The sequence below is a fragment of the Oncorhynchus tshawytscha genome, linkage group LG04 (genome assembly GCF_018296145.1).
Source record: "Oncorhynchus tshawytscha isolate Ot180627B linkage group LG04, Otsh_v2.0, whole genome shotgun sequence".
Classification (NCBI taxonomy): Eukaryota; Metazoa; Chordata; class Actinopteri; order Salmoniformes; family Salmonidae; genus Oncorhynchus; species Oncorhynchus tshawytscha.
In genome coordinates, this window is record NC_056432.1 from 47,219,995 (window position 1) to 47,237,472 (window position 17,478).

At 39.7% G+C, this 17,478-nt stretch overlaps 1 protein-coding gene across 1 annotated transcript in view; it reads left to right on the forward strand.

The window, feature by feature from the left end:
* Positions 1-1,067: 1,067 nt before the first annotated feature.
* LOC112235856 (hypermethylated in cancer 2 protein) overlaps positions 1,068-17,478 on the forward strand; it is a 52,314-nt gene continuing 35,903 nt past the window's right edge. The window contains exon 1 of the mRNA XM_024404403.2: positions 1,068-1,369. The gene's annotated coding sequence lies outside the window, so the exon portion shown is untranslated. The remainder of the gene's footprint in view (positions 1,370-17,478) is intronic.

The following is a 17,478-nucleotide window of genomic DNA, read 5'->3' on the forward strand; positions in this document are numbered from 1 at the left end:
TGTTTTTGTGTATGTACATTTTACCAGAGAGAAATGAACGACTAATTCAGTAGTTTTGTTTTCATTTGAATAATAACATATTACATATACATGGGTCTTATTAATGGAAAAAATAAAGATTCATTCACAGTCATTTGATGGCCATTTGATGTGCGCTATGAGGTGAGGCCAATAGAATACCTCACTTCCGTTCAGAACATCTGGTGCCAGGGATTTCCATTGGTGGCTAAAATATTATGTAGGGGACCCTTTACAGACTAAATACTCAATGCGCACGCTATTAAAAAAAACATGCAAAATCAAGGCAAAGTGTCACAATGTTAGAGTAGGCGTAAACTTTGTCTATTGCATTGGCCATTTATATTATATTGGATTTATAGGCCTATTTCGGCCGTAGTTATGTTAGTCTTGGTTTTGTATAATTGCGGGCTATTCTCTGGGTGCTGAAATTTGTGAACTGCTTGTGATAAAAACACAATTTCATGTGACGTTGGAGCTCCAGTCCGCCCACACTAGTGACGCTCAACTCCATTTTAAATCACGGAGTTGAGTTTAGTCGGCTATCGTTATGTAGGCCTACAATACGACCTGATATTATTATTGTCTGCCTACAATATCATAATAGTGATAAGGAAATGAAAACCACACACTCACCAGAGTGGTCTCCTAATCCCAAGCATTCATTCGCTTTTGTATTGCTGTGTGAAATTGCCCACAAAGCCTGCCACGGTTCCCCTGAAATTGAAAATAACCTAATTTAAACCAACCACGATGACAATATGCATTGATCTATTGGTGACGTTATAGGCCTACTGGTCATGTCCAGTCAATATAACACTATTAACGTCTTATTACACATGTATGTTAAGATTGAGTTTTGGAGCATGCAGGGTTCATTTGCAACTAGGCCTACAAAACTATTGCAAAACACAAAAGTATGACATTGCTTCATTTAAATTGTCTACGGCCTTAGTGTGATAAATAGAAGACGAGTATTGCTAATCAAGGTATATGACTACAAGTCGACAGATGTGATTACAAAGAAGCGCTGCACCATGGTGGGTGATACGCCTAGACCAGGTTCACAGTATCTAATCGCCTGCATATGGGAAACATTATTAGGCTACGCCGGGCTGCATTGTGAAGGGGCTTCGTGTTGATAAATCCGACACTCCGCAAACCGCCATGTAACACCGACGAGGAAAGAGCCCGATGTTGTCTCCCTTTCCTCCGCTCTTATTTGGCTTCTATTCAAATTTGGGTCAGGGGTGAGAAAGCCCAACGTCACAAGCTTGCAACATGGCGTCCCGAAGGCTGTGAGATGAGCAAGAGGATGGTACATTGAGAACGATTCTACCGATGTAAAAAGGTACCTACGCGTTATTTATCTTATTCTCCGATGCGTGGGATAGCATGCTAGTGCAGGTTTATTGTCGGTTGTGAACGGATTGATTGCGCAAAGGGGTGTGAATCGCAAATGATCTTCGCTGTGGTGGCTTTCTATCGCGTGCCAACAAAAAGGGCTTCGCTTATGGTGCCTATACTGGCTCTACCAGCTTGGCAAGATGTCAGCTCCCTTTTTGTCTGTATGAACATCTTTGAAAACCCGCTGTCGATCACAGCATGAATTTTCTACCGTTTTTGGTTTTGTAGATACGATAACATTGTTTAAATGTATGTTATTTCGCAATGTTGGTTGCACCCGATGATAGCCTGCCACTGTTTAATGCTCGGGTAAACTAGCTGGCAACCTGAAAGAAAGGAGGGATCTCAATGCAATTAGTTTAGCTTGCGCACTACGATTCTCCCTCATCTTTAAAAACATTTGTTATTTCGATTGTACATTCCATTTTATAGGCATTGGATTTCTCATGGGAATGCCTTTTTCATATTTGGACTTCGAGGCTATGTTGATCACAACACATTTTATGGATGCAATTATTTGATTAAGGTAGGCTTCAGTACACATTCATGGTCACGTTCATTTCCTAAATCGTACAATATCAAATTTCGTGGCAGATTTTTATTTTGACGAGCTTTTCTCATTCCTGTTTACATTGTACATTTTATGTAGGCCCATGCCTGACATGATGCTAAACACAGCATTGTTTACCTTATCTATCTTATAACCCATTTATTGATACAACATTGCACTTTAATTGATGAACGAGAACACATATTACGTTTACTCGCAGAGTTGTCTATATAAATAGGCTACACTAGTGAAGCTTTTATGATGATGTGACGGCTAAACAGCTGCATACATCGACAAGCTTTGTGGCAGTCGGCGAATGTATATCTTTACATTGTAGCCAAGCAGGTTCCGTTGTTTTACCGTAGCCAGGCTTATGTTGCATAATGTGTAACCACCCTTTCAGTCAATTGAATTTAAAAATAAATAAATAAATAAGCAAACAAAACGGGTTGTTTACTTTTTAAATGTTGTTTAATCATAGCCAATGTATCTAGGCTATGCTACCAGTTCTTCTGAGATAGTTTTGAGTTGTGTAGGCTAATACGTGTGCACCGTGAGCCCTGCCTACTCAGGTGACTTGTGTTGCTAAAGGGGCACGGAGATAATCAATAGCTGGAATGTCAGCTATTGCGTTCTGGTAGCTGTTTTCATTTTAAGCAAACTAAGATTTTGCCTGTCCCAGGTAGGCTATACATGGTGTATAGTTGCAACGAGGTATACATGATGTGGTCATGTAAAGCTGCATTTTCTGAACAAAAAAATACAATGTAGCTGATGATGCATCTATTCTACAGGCTTGCATGCTGATTCTTCATTGATAGTGAGTGGACAGGAAGTTAGGTCATCTCTCCTGAGTAACATAGGGTTATTACTGTGTAGATATACAGAGGCGCGTGAAGTGGCTTGGGTGTTGCGTGCTTGGGTGTTGCGCTGCTAGTACTTTCTGTTTTAACTTACCACACACACACACACACACACACACACACACACACACACACACACACACACACACACACACACACACACACACACACACACACACACACACACACACACACACACACACAGACAGTGTGTTCTGTGTACATTGTGGTCATGGTTTACAGTGTGGGGGCTATAAGAAGGGGACTTAGGCTATATGTTCTGCTGACATGTTGGCCTGGGACTTATGGATTGTGCTTAGCTGGTGCGTGCAACACTGTATTTGTTCCTGCCTGGGTCGTGTGGTTTGTTCAGTGGCTAAACCTCCTCAGGGAAGGGTTGTTGTTTAAGGAGAGGAAACAGCCCTTGGAATGTTGTGCTGATAGCCTGCAGGGTGTGCAGTCTTTGAAGGCAGGTAAAGGGGAGAGGAATCTGTTAGTGGGACCATAAGAATCTTTACCCTAACATGCCCTCTGTCCCTTACTGTGGATATCGCAGCGCTGGTCATGCGGGTGCACGCGCACACACACACACACACACACACACACACACACACACACACACACACACACACACACACACACACACACACACACACACACACACACACACATTACTGTGTAGCGGATACACTAGGTATAACTTTGTCAATTGATTGCAACACTGCATGGATACACATCAGCTGTCCATTAAATACATCTCTACTACCTGAATTATTTCTGACAAACTTAAAGGAATACTACACAAAAAGTATATGTTATACAATTCCTCAGAATTGTGTATGTCAGCAGTCAAGTTTTCAAGATAGAGCGGAAACCACCTCAATTATGTGTTTTGCATCATATGCTATTTACTGTTCTTTGCTTTGTAATAAGTGCTATAGGGCTGAATCTGGTATTATGGTTTTCAATCTGAGGGATGGCATTCTGCTGAAGACTGGATTCTGAAACATTAATGTTTTAATTAAGGATTCAGACACACTGAGAAATCTGACTGCCGACAAGTACTTAGCACCTCTGCCCAGTGTCGGCAGTTCATTTTTGTTGTTCACAATGGTTTTACATCCGATTTGCTTCATTTAAATCAGAGATGTGCAACTGGCACAAAGTTGGAACCCAGACTGAGTTCCTAAAAAACTATTTTTTTAAAAGATGTAAAAAAGTGGCGATGCTAATCATTTAACTAACTGGCACTGGCAGTATGGGCTATTGGAGAGTTAATTCAAGTATTTCTTCATCTTGCTAGATAGCTAGCTTGGTAAAGCATTTAGTGTTGTGTGCATTGTGCTGCACTTAACACTCCAGTCATTTCATATGAAGTGCGTGTGACTATCTGGCTCAGTTAACAAGTTAACATTAACTAGCTAGAAAACTAAAGAGCAGGTGCACATGATCAAAGTCAACCTAACAAACAAATCCTTCTTCATGAACAAAACTCCTTAGTGCCTTCAGAAAGTCCTCTTGACTTTTTCCAAATCTTGTTGTGTTACAGCCTGAATTTAAATGTATTAAATTGAGATGTTGTGTCACTGGCATACACACAACATCCCACAATGCCAAAGTGGAATTATGTTTTTAGAAATATTTGACAAAATAATTAAAAATGAAATGTCTTGAGTCAATAAGTATTCAACCAATTTGTTATGGTAAGCCTAAATAAATTAAGGGGTAGAAATGAGCTTAACAGGTCACATAATAAGTTGCATAGACTCACTCTATGCAATGCAGGACACGCTAGATAATATCTAGTAATATCATCAACCATGTGTAGTTAACTAGTGTTTAACATGATTTTTTAATGACTACCTCACCTCTGTGCCCCACTTATACAATTATCTTTAAGGCCCCTCAGTTGAGTAGTGGATTTCAAACCACGAAGACCAGGGAGATTTTCCAATGCCTCACAAAGAAGGGAACCTATTGGTAGATACTAGAGGTCGACTGATTATGATTTTTCAATACCGATACCGATTATTGGAGGACCAAAAAAGCCGATACCGATTAATCGGATGATTTTTTTATTTATTTTTATTTGTAATAATGACAATTACAACAATACTGAATGAACACTTATTTTAACTTAATATAATACATCAATCAAATCAATTTAGCCTCAAGTAAATAATGAAACATGTTCAATTTGGTTTAAATAATGCAAAAACAAAGTTTTGGAGAAGAAAGTAAAAGTGCAATATGTGCTATGTAAGAAAGCTAACGTTTCAGTTCCTTGCTCAGAACATGAGAACATATGAATGCTGGTGGTTCCTTTTAACATGAGTCTTCAATATTCCCAGGTAAGAAGTTTTAGGTTGTAGTTATTATAGGAATTATAGGACTATTTCCCTCTATACCATTTGTATTTCATTAACCTTGACTATTGAATGTTCTTATAGGTACTTTAGTATTGCCAGGGTAACAGTATAGCTTCCGTTCCTCTCCTCGCTCCTCCCTGGACTCGAACCAGCAACACAATGACAATTAGCGCGCGCTAACTAGCTAGCCATTTCACTTCGGTTACACGAGCCTCATCTCGGGAGTTGATAGGCTTGAAGTAATAAACAGCGCAATGCTTGACGCACAACGAAGAGCTGCTGGCAAAACGCAAGAAAGTGCTGTTTGAATGAATGTTTACGCGCCTGCTTCTGCCTACCACCGCTCAGTCAGATACTTAGATACTTGTATGCTCAGTCAGATTATATGCAACGGAGGACACGCTAGATAATATCTAGTAATATCATCAACCATGTGTAGTTAACTAGTGATTATGATTGTTTTTTATAAGATAAGTTAAATGCTAGCTAGCAACTTACCTTGGCTTACTGCATTCGCGTAACAGGCAGTCTCCTTGTGGAGTGCAACGAGCTGACAAGGTGAAAATCTGTCGTTCTGCCCCTGAACAAGGCAGTTAACCCACCGTTCCGAGGCCGTCATTGAAAACAAGAATGTGTTCTTAACTGACTTGCCTAGTTAAATAAAAGTATAAAAAAATATATATATATTTTTTTCAAAATTGGCAAATCGGCGCCCCAAAAATACAGATACCCGATTGTTATGAAAATCGGCCATTCCGATTAATCGGTCGACCTCAAGTAGATACACCAGTATCTCTACTTGCACATTCATCTTCTGCACATCTACCATTCCCGTGTTTAATTGCTATATTGTAATTACTTCGCCACCATGGCCTATTTATTGCCTTAACTCCCGTATCATACCTCATTTGCACTCACTGTATATAGACTTTGTTTTATTTTTCCTATTGTATTATTGACTGTGTTTTTTTATTCCACGTGTAACTCTGTGTTGTTGTATGTGTCGAATTGCTATGCTTTATCTTGGCCTGGTCGCAGTTGCAAATGACAACTTGTTCTCAACTAGCCTACCTGGTTAAATAAAGGTGAAATAAAGACAATTTAAAAAAGTAGATGGGTAAAATGAAAAAAGCAGACGTTGAATATCCCTTTGAGCATGGTGAAGTTATTCATTACACTTTGGATGGTGTATCAATACACCCAGTAACTACAGAGATACAGGTGTCCTTCCTAACTCAGTTTCCGGAGAGGAAGGAAACCACTCAGGGATTTCACCATGAGGCCAACGGTGACTTAAAACAGTTACAGAGTTGAATGGCTGCGATAGGAGAAAACTGAGGATGGATCAACAACATTGTAGTTACTCCACAATACTAACCTAATTGACAGAGTGAAAAGAAGGAAGCCTGTACAGAATAAAAATATTCCAAAACATGCATCCTGTTTGCAACAAGGCACGAAAGCAGGGTTTCCCAAACTCTGTCCTCGGGACCCCAAGGGGTGCACATTTTTTTGTTTTTGCCCTAGCACTACACAGCTAATTCAAATAATCAGCTAATCATCAAGCTTTGATTATTTGAATCAGCTGTGGAGTCCTAGGGCAAAAACCCCTTGGGGTCCCAGGGACAGAGTTTGGGAAAAACTGCACTAAGGTAATACTGCAAAAAATGTGGGAAAGCAATTCACTTTTTGTCCTGAATCCATTATGTTTGAATACAATACAATTATTGTCAAATCCAATAAAACACATTGCTGTGTACCACTCTCCATATTCAAGCATAGTGGTGGCTGCATCATGTTATGGGTATGTTTGTAATCGTTGAGGACTGGGGAGTTTTTCAGGATAAAAAATAAGGGGAATGGAGCTAAGCACAGGCATAATCCTAGAGTAAAATCTGTTTCAGTCTGCTAGGAGATGAATTCACCTTTCAGCAGGACAATAACCTAAAACACAACGCAAAATCTACACTGGAGTTGTTTACCAGGAAGACAGTGAATGTTCCTGATTGGCCGAGTTAGATGTCGGCGCATGCCTTTTTGAGGCATGAACATTTCTTCCAAACTGATTTTGGGGTCAATCAAGCAGTCACATACCCCCACATCTCAGATCTGGGTCACCCCTCTGTGTGTGTGAGTGTGAGGGAAAAATGGGAGGGGACACGCATATCCTTTATTTTCTCGCAGAACCACATGGCACATCTGTCTGGGGTTTACGAATAAGCGGTGATGAAATGGATGGGGCTCTTTTCTTTGCCTGCTCCTCCCAGGGCTCTGTTTGTGGTGGGCTTCTCTCTATTTGTGTTCATCGTGGCTGACCATATTGGAAACGGGGGCTTAATTGGAGGGGTGTCACCCGGACCAGCGCTTAGGCACTGTAAATTAAGTGATCCCCCCAGGAGTAAAACACTGAGGTCACTGCACCTGTTCACTAGTATTTATTCTCCCAAATGCTATACAATTCCTATTAAGGATTTGGATTTTATAAAGGATTTTATAGCCCGTTTACAATAGCCCTCAAATCAAATCAGATTTTATTGGTCGCATACACATATTTAGCAGATGTTATTGTGGGTGTAGCGAAATGCTTGTGTTTCTAGCTCCAACAGTGCAGTAGTGTCTAATAATTCACAACAATACACACAAATCTAAAAGTAAAAGAATGGAATTAAGAAATATATAAATATTAGGATGAGCAATGTCAAGAGTGGCATTGACTACAATACAGTTTAATACAGTATATACATATGACATGAGTAAAACAGTATGTAAACATTATTAAAGTGACCAGTGTTCCATTATTAAAGTGACCAGGGGTTCTTCTGAACTGAGCTTCAAGGACAAGAAGGAAACTGCTCAGGGATGTCACCATGTGGCCATTGGTGATTTTTAAAACAACTACAGCGTTTAATGGCTGTGATAGGAGAAAACTGAGGATGGATCAACAACATTGTAGTGATTTCAGAAATAATGACCTAAATGAAAAGAACAACACAATGTGGAATAAGTCAAGGGGAATGGATGCTTTCTGACAGCACTGAATGTACAGTGCCGTGAAAAAGTATTTGCCCCCTTTCAAATTTAGCATATTCTAGAATAATAGTGAAGACATCCAAACTTTACAATAACACATATGGAATCATGTAGTAACCAAATAAGTGTAAAACAAATCAAAATCTATTTTATATTTGAGATTCTTCAAATAGCCACCTTTTGCCCTGATGACATCTTTCTCTCAACCAGCTTCACCTGGAATGCTTTTCCAACAGGAGTTCCCACATAGGGTTGCACGTTTTGGGGAATATTCAGAAGTGGAAACTTTCTGTGGGAATTAACAGGAATATATGGGAATTTATGGAAATATATGCAAACTAATATTAATACCGTTTAAATACAGATGTTTTTTGCATTGGATATATTTACCATATCACATGGAGACAGAAACAAACTTTTTACCTCATCATAAGTAGACATAATTGCAAATTATTAAATCCTTCCAATAGAGAAAATTGTAGTAACGAATGTAACTTTAATTAAATGAGTTGACGCTTCACACAGGATGATTTCACTGAACATCAAAAGAAAATACAGTGCCTTGCGAAAGTATTCGGCCCCCTTGAACTTTGCGACCTTTTGCCACATTTCAGGCTTCAAACATAAAGATATAAAACTGTATTTTTTTGTGAAGAATCAACAACAAGTGGGACACAATCATGAAGTGGAACGACATTTATTGGATATTTCAAACTTTTTTAACAAAACAAAAACTGAAAAATTGGGCGTGCAAAATTATTCAGCCCCTTTACTTTCAGTGCTGCAAACTCTCTCCAGAAGTTCAGTGAGGATCTCTGAATGATCCAATGTTGACCTAAATGACTAATGATGATAAACACAATCCACCTGTGTGTAATCAAGTCTCCGTATGAATGCACCTGCACTGTGATAGTCTCAGAGGTCCGTTAAAAGCGCAGCGAGCATCATGAAGAACAAGGAACACACCAGGCAGGTCCGAGATACTGTTGTGAAGAAGTTTAAAGCCGGATTTGGATACAAAAAGATTTCCCAAGCTCTGTGCAAGCGATAATATTGAAATGGAAGGAGTATCAAACCCCTGCAAATCTACCAAGACCTGGCCGTCCCTCTAAACTTTCAGCTCATACAAGGAGAAGACTGATCAGAGATGCAGCCAAGAGGCCCATGATCACTCTGTATGAACTGCAGAGATCTACAGCTGAGGTGGGAGCACCATAGGACAACAATCAGTCGTATATTGCACAAATCTGGCCTTTATGGAAGAGTGGCAAGAAGAAAGCCATTTCTTACAGATATCCATAAAAAGTGTCATTTAAAGTTTTCCACAAGCCACCTGGGAGACACACCAAACATGTGGAAGAAGGTGCTCTGGTCAGATGAAACCAAAGTTGAACTTTTTGGCAACAATGCAAAACGTTATGTTTGGCGTAAAAGCAACACAGCTCATCACCCTGAACACACCATCCCCACTGTCAAACATGGTGGTGGCAGCATCATGGTTTGGGCCAAAAAAAAAAATTCAGTCTCTCGATGTGCAAAACTGATAGAGACATACCCCAAGCAGCTTGAAGGCCCCCTTGAACTTTGCGACCTTTTGCCACATTTCAGGCTTCAAACATAAAGATATAAAACTGCATTTTTTTTGTGAAGAATCAACAACAAGTGGGACACAATCATGAAGTAGAACGACATTTATTGGATATTTCAAACTTTTTTAACAAAACAAAAACTGAAAAATTGGGCGTGCAAAATTATTCAGCCCCCTTAAGTTAATACTTTGTAGCGCCACCTTTTGCTGCGATTACAGCTGTAAGTCGCTTGGGGTATGTCTCTATCAGTTTTGCACATCGAGAGACTGAAATTTTTTCCCATTCCTCCTTGCAAAACAGCTCGAGCTCAGTGAGGTTGGATGGAGAGCATTTGTGAACAGCAGTTTTCAGTTCTTTCCACAGATTCTCGATTGGATTCAGGTCTGGACTTTGACTTGGCCATTCTAACACCTGGATATGTTTATTTTTGAACCATTCCATTGTAGATTTTGCTTTATGTTTTGGATCATTGTCTTGTTGGAAGACAAATCTCCGTCCCAGTCTCAGGTCTTTTGCAGACTCCATCAGGTTTTCTTCCAGAGTGGTCCTGTATTTGGCTCCATCCATCTTCCCATCAATTTTAACCATCTTCCCTGTCCCTGCTGAAGAAAAGCAGGCCCAAACCATGATGCTGCCACCACCATGTTTGACAGTGGGAATGGTGTGTTCAGGGTGATGAGCTGTGTTGCTTTTACGCCAAACATAATGTTTTGCATTGTTGCCAAAAAGTTCACCTTTGGTTTCATCTGACCAGAGCACCTTCTTCCACATGTTTGGTGTGTCTCCCAGGTGGCTTGTGGCAAACTTTAAACAACACTTTTAATGGATATCTTTAAGAAATGGCTTTCTTCTTGCCACTCTTCCATAAAGGCCAGATTTGTGCAATATACGACTGATTGTTGTCCTATGGACAGAGTCTCCCACCTCAGCTGTAGATCTCTGCAGTTCATACAGAGTCATCATGGGCCTCTTGGCTGCATCTCTGATCAGTCTTCTCCTTGTATGAGCTGAAAGTTTAGAGGGACGGCCAGGTCTTGGTAGATTTGCAGTGGTCTGATACTCCTTCCATTTCAATATTATCGCTTGCACAGTGCTCCTTGGGATGTTTAAAGCTTGGGAAATCTTTTTGTATCCAAATCCGGCTTTAAACTTCTTCACAACAGTATCTCGGACCTGCCTGGTGTGTTCCTTGTTCTTCATGATGCTCTCTGCGCTTTTAAAGGACCTCTGAGACTATCACAGTGCAGGTGCATTTATACGGAGACTTGATTACACACAGGTGGATTGTGTTTATCATCATTAGTCATTTAGGTCAACATTGGATCATTCAGAGATCCTCACTGAACTTCTGGAGAGAGTTTGCTGCACTGAAAGTAAAGGGGCTGAATAATTTTGCACGCCCAATTTTTCAGTTTTTGAGTTGTTAAAAAAGTTTGAAATATCCAATAAATGTCGTTCCACTTCATGATTGTGTCCCACTTGTTGTCGATTCTTCACAAAAAAATACAGTTTTATATCTTTATGTTTGAAGCCTGAAATGTGGCAAAAGGTTGCAAAGTTCAAGGGGGCCGAATACTTTCGCAAGGCACTGTAGACCAAGCAGCCTTCATGTTCGCAGCATTGTCTATCACCAGTGAAAATACCTTCTGTGGTCCAGGGTCATTGATGACTGCCTTCAGCTCATCTGCAGTGTAGAGACTGGTGTGTCTGTTGTCTCTTGTGTCTGTGCTCTTGTAGAATACTGGTTGAGGGATGGAGATGATGTAGTTAATTATTCCTTGCCCACGAACTTTCGACCACCCATCAGAGATGATTGCAATACAGTCTGCTTTCTCTATGATTTTCTTGACCTTCACTTGAACTCTGTTGAACTCTGCATCCAGCAAATTAGTAGATAAAGCAAGTCTGGTTGAAGGGGTATATGCTGGGCGAAGAACATTCAGAAATCTCTTCCAATTAGGGCTGGGCGATATATCAAAGTTTTACGATATCAAGTTTATGTTTTAAAATGCCTGTATCGCAGGAATGAAGGTTCTGTTATAGTGTTGTAACATTTTACAAATGCAGCGTCACACTGTCTCTTCTCTGTCAGCCCAATGTCAAATCATGTACCAATTGCATGCCAACACGTGCACAGAGGTTATCCACCAATCATAACCCTAGACAGCCTTTCACAAATTGTAACCACGGCAGAGAAGTGTAGCGGCGGTAAGAGTTTCACCAAAATGGAAAGAGGGAAAGCCAGCTCAAATCAAATTGTATTGGTCACATACACATGGTTAGCAGATGTTAATGCGAGTGTAGCGAAATGCTTGCAGCTCAGCCTCTCTTGAGGATGAAATCACAAACAAAGAGGGCAGCAATGTTTTTTCAGTAATATGGAAGTGGTTTGGGTTTAAGAGGTCTGATGTTCAGCAAACGAATGTCATGTGCAAGATGTGTCAAAAGACAATTGCTACAAAAAGCAGCAGCACAACCAACCTCTTCAATCACCTGCAACTGAAACACGCGGTGGAAAGAGAGGAATGCGTGAGATTACGCAATGCCGATTCCAGACGCCCGATTCCCAAAATGTCTGCTAAAAGACTAACTACCATAGCCACATCCTTTTCAAACGTAATCCCTTATGGAAAGAAAGGTTTGAGGTGGAAGTAGATAACAGATGCAGTGACCTATTACATAGCGAAAGATATTGTCCCAATCTTTACAGTAGAAAAGCCAGGCTTTAAAGAGCTGCTAGGTACAGTTGACCACAAATATCAGCTGCCAAGCCACAAGTATTTAACGGAGGAAGCCCTGCCGCGATTATACACTGCTACCCACGAAACAGTCGCAGAGAAGCTGGCAAGTGTTTCTTATTTTTCCACCACAGCCAATCTATGGTCGAGCAGAACGGCAGAGCCAGACCTAAGTTTGACAGTCCACTACATAAAGGAAGACTGGGAATTGCAAAATGTCTGCCTCCAGACGTCTTACTTCCCCAATGATCATACGGGTGAAGTAATAGCCCAGGGTCTCAATGACTCTCTGGCATCGTGGAAGATGATCGATAACTGACAGGTGTGCATGACAACTGACAGTGGGAGCAACATGATAAAAGCATTGCGCTTGAAAAACTGGACCTGCCTGCAGTGCTTTGGGCACAGCTTCACCTCGCCATTGGTAAGTGTGACATTGGATGAATAAAGCGCCTTCAAAAAAGTTATGTTCAGGCCAGCTGTTGGCTAATGTGTTAGTAGTTGTGTCATTCTGCCAATCCAATAGCAAATAACCACAGGCAGTTTTAGTTATAACCACAAATGAACTAAATTAATACATTTTCAATCAAAATATTCAACAGCTAGTGGTCAAAACATTCCTAAACAATAGAATAGACGTGTGGGTATGTGGTGTGCATTTGTGTTGCACAAATAGGCCTCGAGGCCTTGTATATTTTTTTATTTCATAAAGAAAATTGAATTAAGAATGATGTCATAGCCTTTTTAAATTTGTTTAGAGTAAAACAAGAAATCGAGATATATATATATCGTGAATTGTCCAAACCCCTAACAATACACATTCCAATACACATTGCCTGAGGTGAACCTATTTGCATACACAGCTCGAGCAAGACATTCATCAGCATTTCTCTGACTACGTTCCTCCATGGAGTCAAAAAAACTACTGATTCCAGGAGGACCATGAACTGTTGCTGTCAATTAGGTGTCTGATTCATCATTTTCACCTCAAATAGAAGTAGAGGGACTTTTGTCAGAGGTTGCTTGTTGTGAGCACTGAGGGAACTTTATGCACTTGGCCAGATGATACTGCATCTTTGTTGCATTCTTCACATATGATTTGGCACACTATTTTCAAATATACACAGCTTTTCCATCTACATTAGCTGCAGTGAAATATCTCCACACATCAGATAGTGCCCGTGGCATTTTCCTGTAAAGATTAGAAAAAAATGAGTAAAAATAAACCAAATACAATTCCATGTACAGATACATAGTTAAGCAGTTAGATTAAACACCTCCTTTGTATAATAAATGTTTTAAAATGAAACATGTATGGAAACAGGTGAATTAACAATCCTCAGTTAGCAGGCTCAAGCAAGCTAAAACTCACATGGTAGCAAAAACTAACTAGCAGAAATTGTTAACAAGTTAGAGATGATTTTTACTAGAGGTTGACCGATTAATCGGAATGGCCAATTAATTAGGGCCGATTTCAAGTTTTCATAACAATAGGAAATCTGTATTTTTGGACACCAATTTGGCTGATTAAATGTATTTTTATTTTTTATATATATATATTCTTATACCTTTATTTAACTAGGCAAGTCAGTTAAGAACACATTCTTATTTTCAACGACGGCCTAGGATCGGTGGGTTAACTGTCTTGTTCAGGGGCAGAACGACAGATTTTCACCTTCTCAGCTCGGGGGATGTAATCTTGCAACCTTACAGTTAACTAGTCCAGCGCAATAACGCCCTGCCTCTCTCTCGTTGCACTCCACAAGGAGACTGCCTGTTATGAGAATGCAGTAAGCAAAGGTAAGTTGCTAGCTAGCATTAAACTTATCTTATAAAAAAACTATCAATCAAAATCACTAGTTAACTACACATGGTTGATGATAGATATTATCTAGCGTGTCCTGCGTTGCATATAATCTGACTGAGCATACAAGTATCTAAGTATCTGACTGAGCAGTGGTAGGCAGAAGCAGGCGTGTAAACATGAATTCAAACAACACTTTCGTGCGTTTTGCCAGCAGCTCTTCGTTGTGCGTCAAGCATTGCGTTGTTTATGACTTCAAGCCTATCAACTCCCGAGATGAGGCTGGTGTAACCGAAGCGAAATGGCTAGCTAGTTAGCGCGCGCTAATAGCGTTTCAAACGTCACTCACTCTGAGCCTTGGAGTGGCTGTTCCCCTTGCTCTGCATGGGTAACGCTGCTTCGATGGTGGCTGTTGTTGTTGTGTTGCTGGTTCGAGCCCAGGGAGGTTAAAACAGAGGTTGCCGCATGAATGTAAACAATTTCCCAAGATCGAATACAGGGAGAAACATTGCTTGAACAATCTTTCTTCTATTTTTAATACTAAGGCATGATTTATTTCGATATAAAAAACAATCTTGGATCTTAGCTTCTCAGATGAATTGAATCAAAGTAATGCTGAAGTTCACGAATGGCCTGCTGCGCTGAGGTCGCACAGGAATACAAAACAGTGTCATCTGCATAGAGGTGAATGCTACAATAATTAATAGTGTTTTCTATGTCATTAATATATAAAGTGAACAGTAATGGACCCAAAATCGAACCCTGAGGAACACTTTTTTGAATCTCAAGAAATTCTGATTTAACCAATCTCTCAGGATGACCTGTGTTCTGTCGCTAAGATAATTCTGAAACCATAAACAGGCTGTATATCCCAGGCCTACTCTTGATAATTTCTTCAGCCAAACAGAATGATCAACTGTGTTGAACGCCTTTGACAGATCAATAAAAAAGGCAGCAGAGCTCTTTTTAGCATCCAAGGCATTGACAAGATCATTAACAACTAGCCTGGTTGCTGTGGTAGTACTATGCCCAGGCCTAAAACCTGATTGGTTTATATTAAGAATACAATTATCAGATAAAAAGGAACGAATTTGTACTTTAACCAAGGAATCAAGAACTTTAGCTAAACAAGGTAGCCTTGAAATGGGGCGATAGTTGTCCAGATTATTTGTATACCCCCCTTATGCAGTGGCAGCACATATGCAGATCTACATGCTTTTGGAATACTTCCTGATAACAACGTTAAATAAAACATGTGGGCTACTGAGCCAGTAATACGGGGTGCTGCACACTTAAGCAGACCAGGATCCAAATGATCAGCCCCTGTGGATTTCTTTTCTCTAATGTTAACAAAGCATCCAGGACTTCTTTATCAGTGAATTTCTGAAAAAGAAAACGCCTGACTAGCATTTTTATTATCATTCAATAGATTTTCACCATCTACATCCAAACTACTATTTTCAAGAGCTGGCTTTGAAATACATTCAAATATAAAGCCTGCAGAGATAAAATGGTGATTAAATGCATTAATGATATCAATTTCGTCAGTAATAGGGCCAGAATCTAAATTAATTTATTGTGGGAGAGAAGAGGAGATACTACAACCCTTCAGTGATTTAACAGCTTTCCAAAATTTTGCTGGGTTCCCTGAACATTCAGATAGTGTATTAACATAATATAATAATAAATAATCTGATTTAGCTTTTTTAACTGGTTTTATACACAGATTTCTCAACTGCCTAAAAGACTGCCAGTCTGGGCCCGAGTCTGTGAATCTAGCTTTGGCCCAGGCAGCATCTCTGTTGAGTATGACTTCAGATAGCTCTGGACTGAACCAAGGGCAAGACCGATTTTTAATTCTACATTTTTTAAGGGGAGCATGTTTATCTAGAATACGCCCGACTAGTACACCTAATACAATTAAAAACATTTGAGAAGTGGTTCAGAGCCAACTCTGGGTCAGGTATAGATGCAAATACAATCAATGTCACCAAAATAAAGGTCACAAAAAAAGACTTGTTCATCAAAATGTAAAAAATGTCTCTTGGTGATAAAATGAGATTTGGATATCCGTATATCCCTGACACACGCAATGGGACAGTGGTCACTAATATCCAAAGCAAATACCCCACTCCCAGCATATTATATATATCCCAGCATACAGAAAGAGGATTCTTTGTGTAAATAGCAACACCATCAACTTTGCCTTTCCTATCATCGCGAAACACATTGTAACCATCCATAACAACGTCAGAGTCCAGGGTTGATCATTTAGCCAGGTCTCAGATACATTAACAATATCAGGGTCTGCTTGAGAGGCACATTATCAATTTTAAGTAATAACTACGAATATTAACCTCTTTGGGCTGAGATCCTGCTAACGGGATCGAAATGAAAACAGCCAGTGAAAGTGCAGAGCGCCAAATTCAAAACAACAGAAATCCCATAATTAAAATTCCTCAAACATAGAAGTATTTTACACCATTTTAAAGATACACTTCTTGTCAATCCAACCACAGTGTCTGATTTCAAAAAGGCTTTACAGCGAAAGCAAACCAATCGATTATGTTAGGTCAGAGCCAAGTCACAGAAAAACACAACCATTTTTCCAGCCAAAGAGAAGAGTCACAAAAAGCAGAAATATAGATCAAATTAATCACTAATCTTTGATGATCTTCATCAGATGACACTCATAGGACTTCATGTTACACAATACATGTATGTTTTGTTCAATAAAGTTCATATTTATGTAAAAAAATCTCAGTTTACATTGGCGCGTTTACATTCAGTAGTTCAAAAATATCCAGTGATTTTGCAGAGAGCCACATCAATTTACAGAAATACTCATAAAAGATACAGCTATTATGCATGGAATTATAGATACACTTCTCCTTAATGCAACCGCTATGTCAGATTTCAAAAAAACTTTTTAAAAAACTTTGAAAAAGCACACCATGCAATAATCTGAGTATGGCGCTCAGAGACCCAAACAACCCAAACAGATATCCGCCATGTCGGAGATAGCATTATAAATATTCACTTACCTTTGATGATCTTCACTCCCAGGAATCCCAGTTCCACAATAAATGTTTTTTTGTTCGATAATGTCC